Source organism: Cydia pomonella, chromosome 4 (assembly GCF_033807575.1).
Source record: "Cydia pomonella isolate Wapato2018A chromosome 4, ilCydPomo1, whole genome shotgun sequence".
In the NCBI taxonomy this organism is placed as follows: Eukaryota; Metazoa; Arthropoda; class Insecta; order Lepidoptera; family Tortricidae; genus Cydia; species Cydia pomonella.
In genome coordinates this window covers 1922678-1939990 of record NC_084706.1, presented here as the reverse complement: position 1 = coordinate 1939990, position 17313 = coordinate 1922678, and positions in this window count along the sequence as shown.

Genomic DNA, 17313 nt, shown 5'->3' with positions numbered 1-17313 from the left:
AATACGAGTTTAACAGTTGATGCCTTTATAAATATTCATTTCGGGAGCAACTCGAGGGCCGTTTGGGGCGTTTTGTTTGCGACAGATGTGTCGAGACGGAGAGATTACCCAGATTTCGAAGATAATTTTACAAAATGTTGCTAAATTGTGAAGTTTTGATGTTGAGATATTTACGTCTTAGATTTCAGTCGTACAGTCAGCATAATAGTAGCGGATGAAACAATGCGCCAAAAGTATCTGATATTCCGGATATTCCTTTTCTAAATATACCAAGATTTCTAAATATATCCTTTACAGTCTTAATTGTTCTACATATAGAACCATCAAATTTTGTTAAGCTGTTACAGAATACTTTTGACACCTTGTTTCATCCGCTACTTTTGATGCTGACTGTACCACCTATATAAAGCCACAGGTATTCTAATGCATAGTTCATATAGAATTGGCACATAATTATCAATTTTTACAAAATAAAAATTTCATGGCGGGAGAAAAATTGACAATTACAGTTCAATCACCAACCTTCAAAGTATTAATGGTGAAAATATTATTTTCCTAGCTTTATGCATTTTAAAGTTTTCGACAATGAAAATTGAGAACAGTGCACAAATACTTCGAAAATTCTTATCGATCCCGGACAAAGCTAGCTAAGTCGCTTAAGATGCTAAAAGCTAGTATGTGTAGGGCCATAAAACGTTACAAGGAGACTCTATCAGCCGACAGGAAAACACAAACTAATCGGAGGTCTGGGACAAATAACAAGATTATGGGAAAAAAGTCCCAAGGTCACTCAAACAAAATTCAGGGCGGTCTAATTACGATTTATCTCAAAAATTCAAAGAAACTTCTAGAAAGATAAAGATGATTCACCTCAGAGGTAAATAAAACAGCCAAATCGGACTGTTGAACAGATCCGACAAGCTAAAACACTAGCTCGACTATACCCAGTATTGACAAAATTCGAAGGTTACTTGTTGTTGGACGACAAGACGTATATGTAAAACTCGATTTTAATCAACTACTCGGTTCGAAGTTTTATATGGCAAATAATAGAGGTAATTTACCCGAAAAATATAAGTTCGTGAAACTTGATAAGTTCGCAAAAAAACATATAATATGGCAAGGAATTTATAATTGCGGCTGTAAGACTAAAAGTTTTATAACATAGTCAACAATGAAGTCGGACCTTTATATTAAAGAGTGCTTAGAGAAATTATTATTGGCATTTATTAGAACCAATAACGGTCCTGTGAAATGTTGGCCAGATTTAGGCAGCTGCCACTACTCAAAAAAGTTTTGGCATGGTATACTAATAATCAGGCCAATTACATACCCCGCGAGATGAAGCCTTAGAATTTTCCCCAATTTCAATCTATCAAAAACTACTGGGCAATCATGAAAAAAATTTAAATAAGACTAGTCAAATTGTCCAGGGTATCAATTCATTGCGATCTACGAGAAATCAACACGCCAAAAATGTTGTGCAGAAAATGACGAGAGTCGATTATGAAAACAGTTCGTAATTTTTACATAACAGAGATTTTTTTTAAAATTTATACATATTTGAAAGCTAAATACATAACTTTTTAAAATTAACTATTCATAACTTTCTTATTTCATTAACGTAAAAAAATATGAATCTTCTAGTGCGTACCAATTCTATATGAACTATGCTTTAATTAACTCCATTTCGGAAATAATAAATAAAATTATATATAGTTTTAAATGAACTATGCCATTTAGTTTCCTTGGGATTCAATTACGGATAGCAAAAAAATTATGAAAAAGAGTTGAGTATAACAGTTTTGTTCGGAATTTTTTGATTATTTTGAGGTCCTGAGTCAAATCAGGCCCAAAACACAATGTAACGGCCCGATTCGAAGAATGAAATACGATAACGATAAGTTCTGGTTTAGATAAGTTCTCATTTAGATATCGTTTACATGTCGTATAATTGACAGAAGCAGCTCGATTCGGGCAACCAATCACTTCGACGTTAGAAATATCGTTGATAGATCTTATTGGGATCACAGCGGAATCGAAATAAACGTCAATTTTGACATGTCGTTTAGCTATCGATCTTTCCAAGATCTTAAACGTGTCTTAATCGTTCTTCGAATCGGGCCGTCGGTATTAATTTTTTTAATGAAACCTACTTGAAATAGTGTAAGAGCCTGTTTCACAATGACCAAGTAAAATATTGGATAGCTAATTAACTGCCAGATAAAACTACCTTAAGTTATAAAGGCACTTATCTACCAGTGTGCAGAGGACAAAATCGCGAACCCTTCAATGCAGTAAGGGTAGTTTCAGAACGAAAACGTAAAGGCGAATTTAACGTATTCAATGTAAAAACTGTCTGTGGCCTTAGCGGACTCAAAGTAGAGCCACCTCGGACATGCCTGCGCCCCCCACAGTGTTACAACTGCCAGAGATGGGGTCACACGCACAAACACTGCACCCTAGAACCTAGGTGTGTAAAGTGTGCCGAGCCCCATCTCTCCAGTAAATGTGATCGCAAAAAAGACCCCGAAACTGGCCTCTACCCTACCCAATGTTGCAACTGTAAACTAAATCATGTAGCTTCACGCAGTGTCCTGCTGCTCCTCCTATAAAACAACTGAAACCCCGCAAGGAGTGCCCTCCTCTATCTGACCCAATGGAAAGTATAAACGTCTGGGAACAACGTTTCCCAAAAGTCAATATATCTTCCTCACAATCTACCCGGGGCCAACAAAACCCTACTCTCCACTTTTACCCCTCTCATCACCCACAACACCTATCTCCTAATTACGGAAAAACTACCCACCCCTTCGAAATTGAAGGGAGAGTCAACAGTGAAACACAGAATAATACGCCCTTTACAAACCTAATGCAACAGGATTGACCACTCATTCGCTCTCTCCCCCACGTCGATTCTCAGATCACCCCCACCACAAGAGTCGTCTTCACAATCCAGCCTTCAATCATTCCTATTCCACAGCCCCCTCCTTAGGCGACCCTGCAGCAGATCTGCAGCTGGTAATGGACCTAGCTAATGCACTCGACATTGACGAGGTCTGTTTACTAGCTTCTAGACTGCGCAGCGCGCCCTCTCCTGGTCAACAGCTACTCATCATGGTTCAACATGCAAATATTATCAGGACAGTACGAAAATTGTGCTCCCCAGTTAACCCATAATGGTTTATACTACTATATAGTCTATTACTAAACCTATCCATCCCATTAGTCTTATTAAAGTCTGATCTAATAGACTTGCGCTTAACCTATTAACTTCCAATGAAGAGCATGATCTTTTGATACTAAATATACTAACGTTAAAAATTGGGTTCTGCCATACTTATGTTGCTATTTTTCTTTGATTATCTTTTAAACTTGGGTATTTATTTATTAACCTAATTATTTACCGACTTTCAGACTAAATACGAATCACTTTCTCTAACATGGATTGACTAAGTTACTAACATCCCTTCTCTTCAACTTTTTTTTTCGGGACGCCTCGGCGTCCATGCAATAGCAAATGGAGTAAACGAATGAGTAAAAAAACCAGGCGAATGATCCAGTAAAACTATGTTTTTAGATCCGTAAGACTATGCGTGGCCGGAGAGCACCTTATACTGGTTCGTCTCTGCATTCGTGTCGTCTGCGCTGTGTAACTGATTAGAATAACACCCCAGGTATTAGAGGGCCAATGCGCCCAGTAGTACAATCGCATTGCGTTTTTCGATACAAAGCGAAAACGTTTTATCGGCTACGAACGTAGCGCCGTAGCTCGCACTGGCAGTAAATGCGTTATGCTCATAATATGTATATGTCTATCGGCCCGATACGAACTTTAACTTTACGATATGGATTGGATATATCAGTGTCAAAAGTGACGTTTATGTTTGAAGAAACATCACTTTTGACAGTGATATATCTAATCCATATCGTATCTCTAGGAAATTTTTGATGTATTTTAAAGTTTTAATATGAGGATAGAAGCAAACTTCGAAAATATAAATCGGGTATCAGGATGTGTAAATAAGGCGCTACCGACGTTGAATACAATGCCGACAACCGACAATGTTGTAAATAAGTCCCCTTTTCCTGGAAACGTCACATATGTTTAAAATAGTTACGTTCCAGCTGTCACTCTCTGTGAGATCCTCTCAGCTTTCCAAAACTGACGGAAGCACTACCAATATTCATAAATATCTATAGGGTGTTTATTTAGTCACCTCCAATAATTTACAGGCTGTTTATATAGGTAGGATTATAAAAAAATACTCTCTGATACAAAATGTCATGATCAGACAGCCAAAATATATGAAACAGTCAATTTTTTTATTCGCGATTTCGGGGTTGTTCTCATAGTAAAAGTTGCTCAGTATGACCTACATTCACCCCGTAAATTATTGCAGCTGACTAAATAAAGACTCTGTATGTCTACAGTACTTTGTTCTGATTTTAGGAAATACTGACTTATTATTATTTTCTTTAGCCTACTTACATGCGCCAACTCTTTAAAGGGTTGAAGAGGTCATAGACCTTTGAATATCTTCGCAGACCGACGAATCTTCGAAACTTGGTAGGTAAGCATTGATTAGAGTCAACTTTGCAGCCTGGTAGAAATATACGATCAAAGTATCGATAATCCGTGTCAGAGCTGGACCTCCGATACTGGACGTTAATCGGCCGTTAGCGACGCATTATTCACCGACACGCGCTGCACCGATCCACCCTACATCACCCTTTATCGATGCAGCCAACACATGTCCAACACAGCCAATCAAAACTCAACTTTATCCCAAACCTAGTAAGATTGAATTCAAAACGCCCAACCCTACTCTGCGTATCCAACGTTTAACTAATCCAAGCCAATATATTCTCTATTTCACAATGAATAAAAATTAATTCCACTTTAAATTCGCCGTTTTACGAACAGAAATTGCATATTTCAAAAACAGCAAGCATTTTTAAGCTTTATTTAGAACGTAATAGAATTCGTTTTCCATTGGGATTGTTGATGGCTTTCGTATTGTGGAAAAGCATACGGTTGTGTGCGTGAACTACAGTTGCATTCGACAATTAATTATTTGTAAACAACAGTGGGTTGCGATTTACGGGTGATATCGAATACTCTGAATTTCGAGGACAATCGTGCCTCGTCATAAATAGCTTGTCCATTTCGATTTACGCACTAGTTATGTTGGTAAGTAATCTAGTAAATATGCATAGTTAACATAAAATATTGATGTAGTTAATATTGAGTACTTACTTATAAAGACTCGCTAAAAATAGACTGCTTCTACACCACGATGCGTAAACGAGCCACATCCCTGGTGCGCAGAGTACGGGCCAGCTGAAATACATAAGTAGCTTCCCTTTCTTCAGTTATATAAGTACAAAAACTGGTTACACAGAGATGATTGTGACCATTTCTCTAAGTATTCTACAGCGATATAGATATACGGGACAAAACGGGACAGATACAAATAAGGGACGCAATGCAGTTAAAGATTCTGGCAAAGGTTTCAATAAGGAAAATATCAATAATAATTGCTTAACAAAGTAAAGCATTTTTAATCGACCAAATTAAGTTCGTCTCTAAAATTTAATAAGTTGTGTTTCGAACAAATAAATTCGTAACTTTATTATGAGTCTATTTATTGACAATAACAATATACATAATGGATATATACAGATGATTACTATAACTAGCTTATATCTAAAATAGGCCCTTGAGGCATTGTACCAAGGATGCTGGCGGCATTTCCTCGTTGTATCGCAATACTGATACGTTGTGCGAGGAAGCCGCCAGCTCTTCGGTCACCAGTTACGTCAAACAGACGTTTCGCGATTTCTCCAAAAAACTTGTGCGCGCTGGGACCCCATGGACCTAGAGTTTCAACGCCAAAAGGTACAAAATGGTACTCTCTACCGAGGCTCTTATATTTATTACGTAACTTTATTTATATCATATTTAGAGTAATGTTTTCTATGGACGCATCACTAGATATAATAATAGCTTTGTAATTAAAATATTGTCATTCTTAACTAAAATAAAGAAATAAATGTCGCTCATTGAAAATGACTCACCGGTGCTCCCGGAAGAACCCTTTAAACGACACTTTGTAAAGTTGTAGCACTTTTATAGACCACAATACGGCTGTCAAAAATTAAATTAGCAATCTTGAGGTCATCTATAGAGACTTCGACGATTCAAATCTTAAGTTTTAGACGGCTCAATTGAAAAAAATCACGACCATAGGTAAAAAAGCTAAAAATATAAATATGAAAATTGTTTCTTAAAATCGGCAATATCATGTTTGAGGGAACTCGGCGATTAAGTACTTTTTGATTATTAAAACACAAAAAATATAAATTCAAAAATATGATATCCGATCCGCGCTTCTGAGCACGCACATCCATCTCGCTCACGCTTAAGCTCAAATTGAGCTGCTCAATGAGAGATAGGGAAGAACACGAAACTACTGGGCCTTAAACATATCTAGTACAATAAACACATACATAATACACCTGAAATTCGAGTGTACATGTCATATGGAAGGACCGTATCGAAAGGAAAAAAACGGATATTTAGAGATCCGCGGATGCGTGATCGAGCAGAATGGTTCCGCTCGGCCGAGCGCGAAGATACCGCGATAGTGCGCTCCACTACACCACTATGGCCGCTAGTGCCAGGGGATATTGTTAAATCTGCTGCACATATATAAGTACTTTATGAAGTACTAAAGTAACACTAACGGCTTATCTACCGCTATTAAAATAAAATCGGCCAAGTGCGAGTCGGACTCGCGCACGAAGGGTTCCGTACCATTATCTAAAAATCACTTTTTTATATGGGTGCTCCCTTAAATATTTAAATTATTCTGTTTTTAGTATTTGTTGTTACAGCGGCAACAGAAATACATAATCTGTAGAAATTTCACCTGGCTAACTATCACCTGGCTATATTTGGGTTCGGAACCCTAAAAACTTTCCTATTAATATATTTACAGTACATATGGGGCTACTTTATAGCACTAGTGCGAGAAGTAGCATATTACGTTACTGTGTCGAACATTTAAAGGGCCATATGTACTGTAAAACGTTGTACGATACATGTGCGAATAGGTAATTCGCAATTCGTGTCGATTTAAAACACTCCCTTCGGTCGTGTTTTAATTTATCGCCACTCGTTTCGAATTTCCTATTTTTCGCACTTGTATCGTAATGTACTATTTTAATACTTTCTGATGCGTACATTTGATAGGAATGTTATTAAAAGAAAGAAAACAGTACCCACTTTTCTTATAGTAAGTAATAAAATGATATTATTGCTCTTGCTCTTTGTAACAATAACCTTCTTTTTTATTATAAGTTCAGGTAAATCGCTTAAATAATATAGAATATAAACGTACTATGACGGTAATAAATGTATATAATTACGTTTACATTACACCTTAATTATAGTAAATAAGACAGTCAGACCAATCATTAGCCATTTTAAAATAAAATAAAAGGTAAAATTTTCGAATCAAATGATATTATAAATGTCACCCCTAAGCTTGCCAGCATCCCTAAAACACAAAGAATCACCGTCTTTCATCATTCAAACACAATTGCCCCATAAAAGCGCATTTCGCCGACAGTGAAAAACGACATTCATCATTTCAACACCATTTTATGGCCACAATTTCTTTCGCATAAAAATAGAATCGTCTTTATAAAAACATCGCTTCAATTGTCATTCATAGCGGCGCCGTGCGTATTTGTCACCCGGCATGTCGGATCGCGTTCCAAATATAAAAATGCAATTTTAAACAAAATCCCGCCGAATTCGAACCCCACATACAATAAAAAGAGATGCGTGCCAGAACGGCACGCTCTGCCGAGTTTTTCGGCCGCATATTTTGACTTTTGGCGGTGTGTATCGCTGATAGATACGTGACAGAAATGATTGTTCAACGTTCATTGTTCGTATACGTCTCTTCAATGTCAACGTCTGCCAGCGAGGGTTTCAGTTGTGCAAAGTGATGAATTGGATTAGAAAATCATACACGCCGGTGTTATGCTTTTCTCAGCTTTTATTTATTACCTATCCTCGAAAACAGCCTGTCTGCCTGTGTAACTGTCGCCTGCGGTATTTCCGGACCGATACGACCTTCAAACCTTCAAGAAAAGAGCGTACTCCCATCTTAAAGGCCGGCAACGCACTTACGACCCCTCTGGTGTTGCAGGTGTCCATGGGCGGCGGTAATCGCTTACCATCAGGTGATCCGTCTGCTCGTTTGCCTCCTCTACCATAAAAAAAAAAATTAGTTGTATTAAATTAGTCTACCCTACTTTGCAGCTACGGGCTATACCCACGTCGCGATATTGTAACGACGGCGACATATGCACTAGCTTCTGTCCGCGACTTTGTCTACATGGAATGATGATGATGATTAATATAAAAACTATCCTACTAGGTATATATATCCCCGGGCCTTCCAACTGTCTCCGCACCAAATTTCATCTACTTAAATCGGTTCAGCGCTTAGCAGCGGTTTAAGGTTCAGCGGTGTGAGGTAAGCGTGAAGTGATGACAGACAGACGGAGTTGCTTTTTCATTTATAATATTAAGTAGGTACGGATTAAATATAAATCCTTGAAATATTTTTGTATATTTAAGTGTGATATAACTGATACCTATATTAACTTACCATCAAATCTAGTGTTGTGAGAAAGAGGGCAAAATACTCTGTTCTGGAAGCGAATTATTATTTTGTACCTCTCGCCTTCGAGACAACGGGGTGTTGGGGGTCTGACGCCATAGCGTTTATTAGGGAAGTGGGACGTAGGATTAGGGAGAAGACCTCTGAGGCCCGCGCGTGTTCGTACCTGGTGCAGAGGTTGGCCATCGCTATCCAGCGCGGTAACGCGGCAAGTGTGATGGGCACCTTTGCACCCGGTGCAGCTTACGGAGGTCTTTTAGAATAAGATAGTTTATTTAGCATTGTACTCGTAGTTTATTTATATATTATTGTTTTGTGTGTATTTGTTTCTAATTGTATTTGTGTGTAATATAATATTCTACTTTTGTAATATTTCTTTAGAATAAATAAAATTTGATTTTGTGTATCTTGTAAGTAAAATCCCAAAAGGCAACTTTAAACCGGAGCAGTGTAAAGACACGAGTAGCAACACACAAAATTGGTGGCGTCATATAAATCCATGTTAGCTCCGGCTTCCCTATGAATGTTTTTGATGTGCTGCCTCTAAAAAACAAAGAAAAGTATCCCAAACAATGAAGAGCACAGCATACCACCCGCGCTACATTTTAATAGGGGCCGAGGTTTTACACACTAAAGCTTACAGCCCTTTTCGATATCCAAATGAAGGAGCAGGATCGGTTTTAAACATTTTGGAGAATTTATGAACTTTATAAATAGCGCGTGATGCGTGAGATGATGATGATGAATACCCTATGTCCTTCCTGCCTCAAACTACTCCATACCTAATTTCAACTAAATCGTTCTAAACGTGAAGAAGTAACAGCAAGACACGCACTTACAACCCCTCTAGTGTTGCGTATGTCCATGGGCGTCGGTAATCACTTACCAACAGGCGATCCGTCTCCTCGTTTGCCTCCCTTATCATATAAAAATCTTCTCCGTGAACAAAGTTTTGTACGGACAGATTTTCGCATAAATATATAATATTACTATATTCTGTATCTTTAGGTATCAAAATCTACCCTCAAATGGCTCCTTAAGTCAGTTGAGGGTAGATGAAAACATTACACGATCAAATAATGTATTAGGTTTAAAGTCAGGTTGCTCAGTGACAGATCCAGGCGGTTTTGTACTTGGTTGGTTAACCAATAAATGTTATAACTACCGGAAAATGTATAAATTGTTTGTTTACTTTTATTTAAATACCTAAAGATATAGAGTATAGGGATACGAACTCGCTTTCTAAGCTGTAAAACAATACCAGACCCCTCAAAATTGTGTACCTTCTAAACAAACAGACCAAACAGCAATAAAACTGTATTCACGGTTGATTTTCATACATGAATATGCGCTGTTTGGCATTCGGCGCCGCCGGCCGCTTAAACACCGCGGGAGCTGTTAAACTAGACGACGATCCGGGCAATAAAACTGAGTCGAAGTTACGGGTTTCGTGTGACGTCACTTCGCTTTCATATCACGAGCCCAGACCTGACGATGACGGCCTAACGCGAAAATCGTAAATCTAAATTTCGTTATCTGCCTCTCTATCACTCTTTCATTCTCAGACACTAGAGAGGCAGGGAAGAAAAACTCGATTTTCGATTTTCGCGATATCCCTCTAAGCCGGCGCTGTGACGATACCAACATTGGCAGTAGGGATGTTGCCTATTACCGATATTTTTTTTATCTTATCATTACAAGTTACCGGGAAATCAAAAACTTACACATTTTATTAACGTTAGGTACATACACACAGATTCTGTAAGCATAAGCATGTTTTAATTCCGATTTTTGAATCAACGAGTACCTACTCACCCACACCCACAATCCCACCCACACCCACATACCTATGTGGGTTATGAAGATAATAACAAGGCTTCTACAATATGTAGGTGTAACCCAAGCGATTTATTTAAAAAAGTAACAGAATTTTAATTATGTAATAGAAACCTGAAATAAGCAGGTCATTAAAAACACACACACACCACTGATGCAGTGGTCCTGCCGCATGTATAGTATGTCTCAGAAACGTGGTGCCTGTATCAGAAGCATAATTGCTCATTATTAGACAGTTTTCATCTGTGATGCCTCCGCGAAATTATGAGTGTTCATTGGTCTGACCGTGTTAGAATCCAGACAGAACAGAGATCCTTAGGCGTGCCGATGGTGCGGTCACGTCTCCCACATGTCCTAAGACCAAGTCGCGAAACGCATCTTCTACTGCGAACTGCAAGATGGAAAGCGCAAACAAGTTGCGGTTCAAATATGTGTTGAAGCGGCATATGAAGAAAGCTCATATAGAGCCAACGAAATGAGAGAGTCTAGCCAGTGACCATCCACGTTGGAGGCATATTGTGCAGACGCAGGTGCGTCAGTTTGAAGCTAGGCGGCGCACAGAACTCGACGCTAAGCGCGACGAGCTGCTGCACCTGCGGCTATACTTTACAATTATGTCGGAGGGATGCTGACTTGCAGCGAGTGTGGTCGCACATTTGCTGCAAAAATTGGCTATATCAGTCACCTGAGAACGTACCAGCGACGCTCTCAGCGGTAGAACGCAGGTGTGGTCAAAAACGGCTAGGAGATGATGATGAAGAAAAAATAAATAAAAATAATTTGGGGACAATGTTACTCAGATCGGCCTAGTCCCAGACAAAGCAAAGCTTGTACTATGGGCACTAGGCATGCGACGATACACATACTTGCATAAATAAATACATACATACATAGATAACATCCATAACTCAAGAACAAATAACTATTCGAGATGAACACATAAATAAATGCCATTATCATGATTCACACCCCGGGACCTCTTGTTTTTAGGCAGGGTTATTACCGATACCGACTAGGATAGGCGGCCGTTAAATAAAGCCGCTTATAGTAACATTAGTAACCTAGTACAGGCAGACTAGAAGTAGTTTGTTTTACTTTTATACGTATACCACGAGTAAAAAGATACATTTGAAAAATTAAATACATTTTAACAATTTACTTACACAATATTTTCCAAATAAATTAATAATATAGGTAGTTACCGAAACCGGCAGTTCTTAGGCACATCACTTCACTATTGTTCGCTGGGCTCGGTAGACAACGCACCTGACACCATTATACCATTACAATATTTGGCTGCTCTGATGTCTTCTTGACGACGCACTGAATACAAAACACAACCCACGCTACTCGTACCCGTATCTGATCGAAATTTCGTGTCAAATTTATTGGTGATTGTATTCGTATTTGACAAGAGTGGTTTTGCAATGTGACTTTTTATTTTATTGCAGGGGTTCGCTTAAACGCTTTTTAAAACAGGAGCAGCTAAAGGTACGTGTGGGTTCACCTAAATAAATACTTTCTACATAGATCTACAAGTCTACATAGATCTACAAGTCTATATAAAGTTCAAATAGCTATGCATTTATAATACTTGCATATAAGTAGGTATTACAAATACAGCAAGCTGCATAAGTGCATACCCACTATATAAATGAATCCCATACACATTGCATGGCATATAGCAAGTTACTATATAGGTAGGTAGTAGTTTTTTACGAACGTGACTGCCATCAAATCTTCCATACCAGAGGGAAAATTAGGCCTTACTGGAATTAGTCCGGTTTACTCTCGATGTCTTTCTTCGCTTCTTTGCTTTTAAGCGACTGTTAAATATCAAATGATATATCCGGAAATTTGAACCCACAACCTCAATATTGAAAATCGTAAGCTCTTACCACTACGCTCCTAGTGCACTAATAAAAACTTAGTAGATACCTAACATAAGTAAATATATTTTTCTCAAACTTGCAATGAAATTTTGACATTACTTACTTCATTTTAGGTCCGGAAAGTACGTATCCGGTGCGATGAGTGAAGATGATATGTAAAGGAATTTCATACAGCCTTACACACCTAGGCCTGTAAAGAAAAGCAACCTTTTCTTTTTAAACGTTTTGACGTTGTGAGACAACGTCTTGGCATTCAACCATCAAATACTCGTAGTAGTACATTTGTAATTTGTTTTTACCTGTGTAAAGCTACGAACTAGACAAATTAACTGTATACAGGATGTAATCGTAAAACTATATGAATAACTTTTTTTTAATAAAATCAGAAATATCTCAAACATTAACTTCAAACGCATTTAAACTTAATATTTTTAATATTACTACTTTTATTTAAAAAGTTATTAATGTTTTAATTACTTATTGGGTAATGCACTTTCGATATCATTTTGAAGTTTTCTGATATCTGTTATATTTACGGAATTATCTATTATATAATACATATATTATTTTTATTTCATTGGAAGTTTCAGAAAAGCACTGTACAAATCTCGGCGAGAAATCTATCTTGCTACGCTCGGTCGTCTATCGGCCCGATTCGAAGAATGAGATACGATAACGATAAATTCTGGTTTAGATAAGTTTTCATTTAGATATCGTTTGTATGTCGTATAATTGACAGAAGCAGCTCGATTCGGACAACCATGTCACTTTGACGTTAGAAATATCGTAGATAGATCTTATTGGGATCACAGCGGAACCGAAATAAACGTCAATTTTGACATGTCGTTTAGTTATCGATCTTTTAAAGATATTTCCAAGATCTTAAACGTGTCTTAATCATTCTTCGAATCGGGCCGTATATCTAATTGGCCTGTAACTTAAGTTTCCCGGCCTCTATAGTAATGGACTAAATTATTTGAACTTATTGTCGCAGTGACATATGTATCTATCTACTTTCAAGTTTACCTTATTTTATAAACACGATTAAGTACTTTGTAAATGAATTGTCACACACGTCACTTGGAATTAATCGAAAGCCACTGAAAACCCAAAACATTTCTGTTTACCCAAATAACGGTGATTAGCTAAAATGTGGCCCGCATATGAAATGGCAATTAGGGATGAAAAATGATCATTACCGCGTTTAATAATTAAAAGGGGCCCGTGTGTAGTGCAGGTTGCTTTGATTAATACTGCCGTGACAGTTGACAGTCGCAGTAGCCAGGCGTCACGAATATGATCCTGACATTTTATAGGTAGACAGTTGGGTACTTAACACATGTTGAATATTTGTGATCTATTCTACGGTTATCTAGACTAAAATAAACATGAGAACACAGAACATAAACTTTATTATATTTATAGAGTAATTACACGAAATCATTAGGTTGGAATATACACATTATTTAACAAACGGAATTTACACACATTCTAAGATATTTACATATTTTAATATGAAAAACATATAATACTTAATTGTTTAAACAATCAGGGATACGTACGTCAAGCCATATATCAAACCGAAATGATACCGAATTTAACCGTGAATAGTTACTTCACTCGGAGGCGTCAGGAAGAGAACTGTCAGCGCAGCTACGTGCTCAATGGTTTTTATACACCAAACCGCCCCGCCCTGGTAGCTGCCTCGTAGCTTGAAGGAAGTCAGCAGGTACTGGCAGCTTGAGGCCGGAAAACGCTGCCTTTGCACCTGCATTCGATGCCGGAGCAAAGTTTCACAGGCACGCCGACAGGTGTCGCCAACATATTATAACAAAATTTAGCTAAATGGATAGAAAATGAGCCATCCATTATATAAAAAGTGGAATTTAAAAACACACATTCAGATAAAAAAAAAAAAGACAAGGCTCCAGTTAAAAAAAAAAAAAAAAATTCTTTCAAAAAGAGAAAAGAAAATGGTAAATGGCCATTCGATTCCTTGCATTTTATTGAAAAATAAATTATACGACAACTATACACATACACGCAATATTTCAAGGTCAAAACAGCAATTTTCATGAACTTCTATACATTTAGGACAGACTAATGTAATGTGACGACACATTACAATATAATTTTGTTAGAGGCGTTCAATCGTCAGACTTTAACTCTCATTTCTGGCCTTTGTGTTGATTAAATGCCATGAGTCCTATATAGACATTTGATCCTCAGGAAAATCAAGATCGATTGACATTATTTACAAATAAGTTTTTGGCAAAAATTTCATTTTTGGTACAAGCTTTTATCGCTGACTGTACTTTTCTTTCCACAAGTAACTAATACTCATCGAGACAATTCTAAAAACCCCAAACACAATTAGGTTAAGTGCGTTGTTTTATCACAGAGTTCCTATGGCCACCTCCTGTCTCCATCATCAGATCATCTCGATGGTACCATAATATTGCATTATCACCCGACTTACATATGTATGCAAATTTTCAGCTTCATCGGAAACCGGGAAGTGGGTCAAATTTAACCTGCAAGATTTGATTACAAACAGACAACGGTCAGGTGAAAGTAAATAAAAGCTTGTAAAAACTGTCAAGTAGCCAGTTGGTAACATATATGTACAAACTGTAGGTTTTATACTTATTCGAAATTCAAAAAAATATTACGTAAGAAGGCCTTGAGGCTCTTTCACAAGTCAATACAACATTTATAGTGACATGAAGAATTCATAACAACATTTATTATAAATACAACAGCCAATACATGTGTCGTCCTGTGTAAACATTACACTATAAAAATCTTAATATACTTAAATAAAATATTACTACAATATAACAGAGATGTACTCGTACGTATGGTCTCTGTCGTAAATGATACAGTCAGCATCAATAGTAGCGGATCAAACAACGCGCCAAAAGTATCTGATATTGCGGATAACTTTTCCAAATATTGATAAATCTCTAAAATTCTTGTTCATAAATATATCTTTTACAGCCTTATTTTTTCTTCACATAGAACCATCACTTTTTGTTAAGCATTTACATGATGGTAGATACTTTTGGAACCTTGTTTAATCCGCTACTTTTGATGCTGACATTAAATTGTAGATGTAAAAGGCCACCAATGTCAGAGTAGAGTACTAATACTAATAAAAATTCAAGGTGTAAAGGCTCTCCAAGCTTGAAAATGAAATTATATGAAATAAATGTTTCGCGTCAGGACTGTAAAGCAAACAGTATTATAAACCAATGCTGCAGAATACCTACCGTAAGTTTCTCAGTAAACAATGTTCGTCCTCAGCTGAATTCAGGGACCGTTCGCACTACACTACTCGTACAATAGATATTTGTTTTACAAGGGGAGAAAGTTGTGGTTTAACCGCTCGTGTTAATATTGATACCCAGGCAAGTGCAAGATTCTAAAATTGAACCACGACCGTAACGAGTAGTTCGAAAAGTGGAATCTTGAACGTTGCGAGGGTTAAACAAATTTAGCCACCGAGTGAAACACAACTTTTTTCACCACACCAACGCGAGGAAAATACGAACTGTGAAATATCAAAACCAAAACAAATCCAAATGAACGTTATTAAATATTTATCATTCAAAATCGTCATTTAAAAACCGGTCAAGTGCAACTTCGTTTTACTCGCGCACTGCGGGTTCCGTACAATCACTACAAACTTTGAATTATCTCGTGTAACTATAAAGGCGAAAGAATTTTGATGCAATTTTTTCACATTTTCCATTATAAGTCTTTTTTTTTATCACTATGAAAAAAATAAAAAAAATGTTTTAGAATGTACAATGTAAGTTCTTCCACACTTTGAAATTATGCCCCCTCTTCATATTGAGCATTTTGCAGTTTATAAGAAATAATACTATCAATGTGTCTGGGTTAGCGTTGTTCATAACTACTCCAAATTTCAAATCGATAGATTAAGTAGTTCTCGAGATATTTAGCGATATGACAGACAGGCAGACAGATGGACGGACAGAGTCGCACCATAAGGGTTTGTACGTTTTTGGTACCGAACCCTAAAAAGGACGACCGATCTGGCCTAGTGGGTAATGACCTAAATGATGATGATGAACCGAATGATGGTCCTAGGTTTGAATCCCGGTAAGGGCATTTATTTGTGTGATGAGCACAGATATTTTTAGTTCCTGAGTCATGAGTGCTTTCATGTTTAAGTATTTGTATACTATATATACTCTTATCATTGTCTTAGTACTCACATCACAAGCCTTCTTGAGCTTGCCGTGGAACTTCGTGTCAATCTGTGTAAGAATATACTAAAATATTTACTTACTTACTGCTCTGGCGCAGCGACCCGATGTGGATCTTGGCCTCCGACATCAAAGACCGCCCGAATGCTTCTCTGTCCAAAACCATTTCTGTCCATTCGACGGCGCCGAGTTCGCTAAGGTATTTTTGCACTTCGTCTCTTCAGCGGTACCTAGAGTATCCCGACGGTCTTCGGCCATTTGGAACTCCAGAGTACGCCCTCCAAACTGCACGATCCTCACCCGGTCAACGTATCTGGTCGGAGGAACGTCAACCCGGGGAATGGAACATTGCCCACTACATAAGAATGGATGCTATTATATTTATTTATTTAAATCAATTCAACCAACATAAGGAAACAACTCAACATTTGCATCAGATTACTTTGCCACACATGTGGATAAAATGCAACTTTCTCATCAGTTTCTAAGAATCAAGATAGCCTTTACCAGCTGGTGTGGTGAAAAATCTTTAAAGTTTTCCTCAATAGATTTTTTAATGAACAGACGTACGGCAACACATAAGTACAGTCAGCATCAATAGTAGCGGATGAAACAACGCGCCAAAAGTATATGATATTCCGGATAACT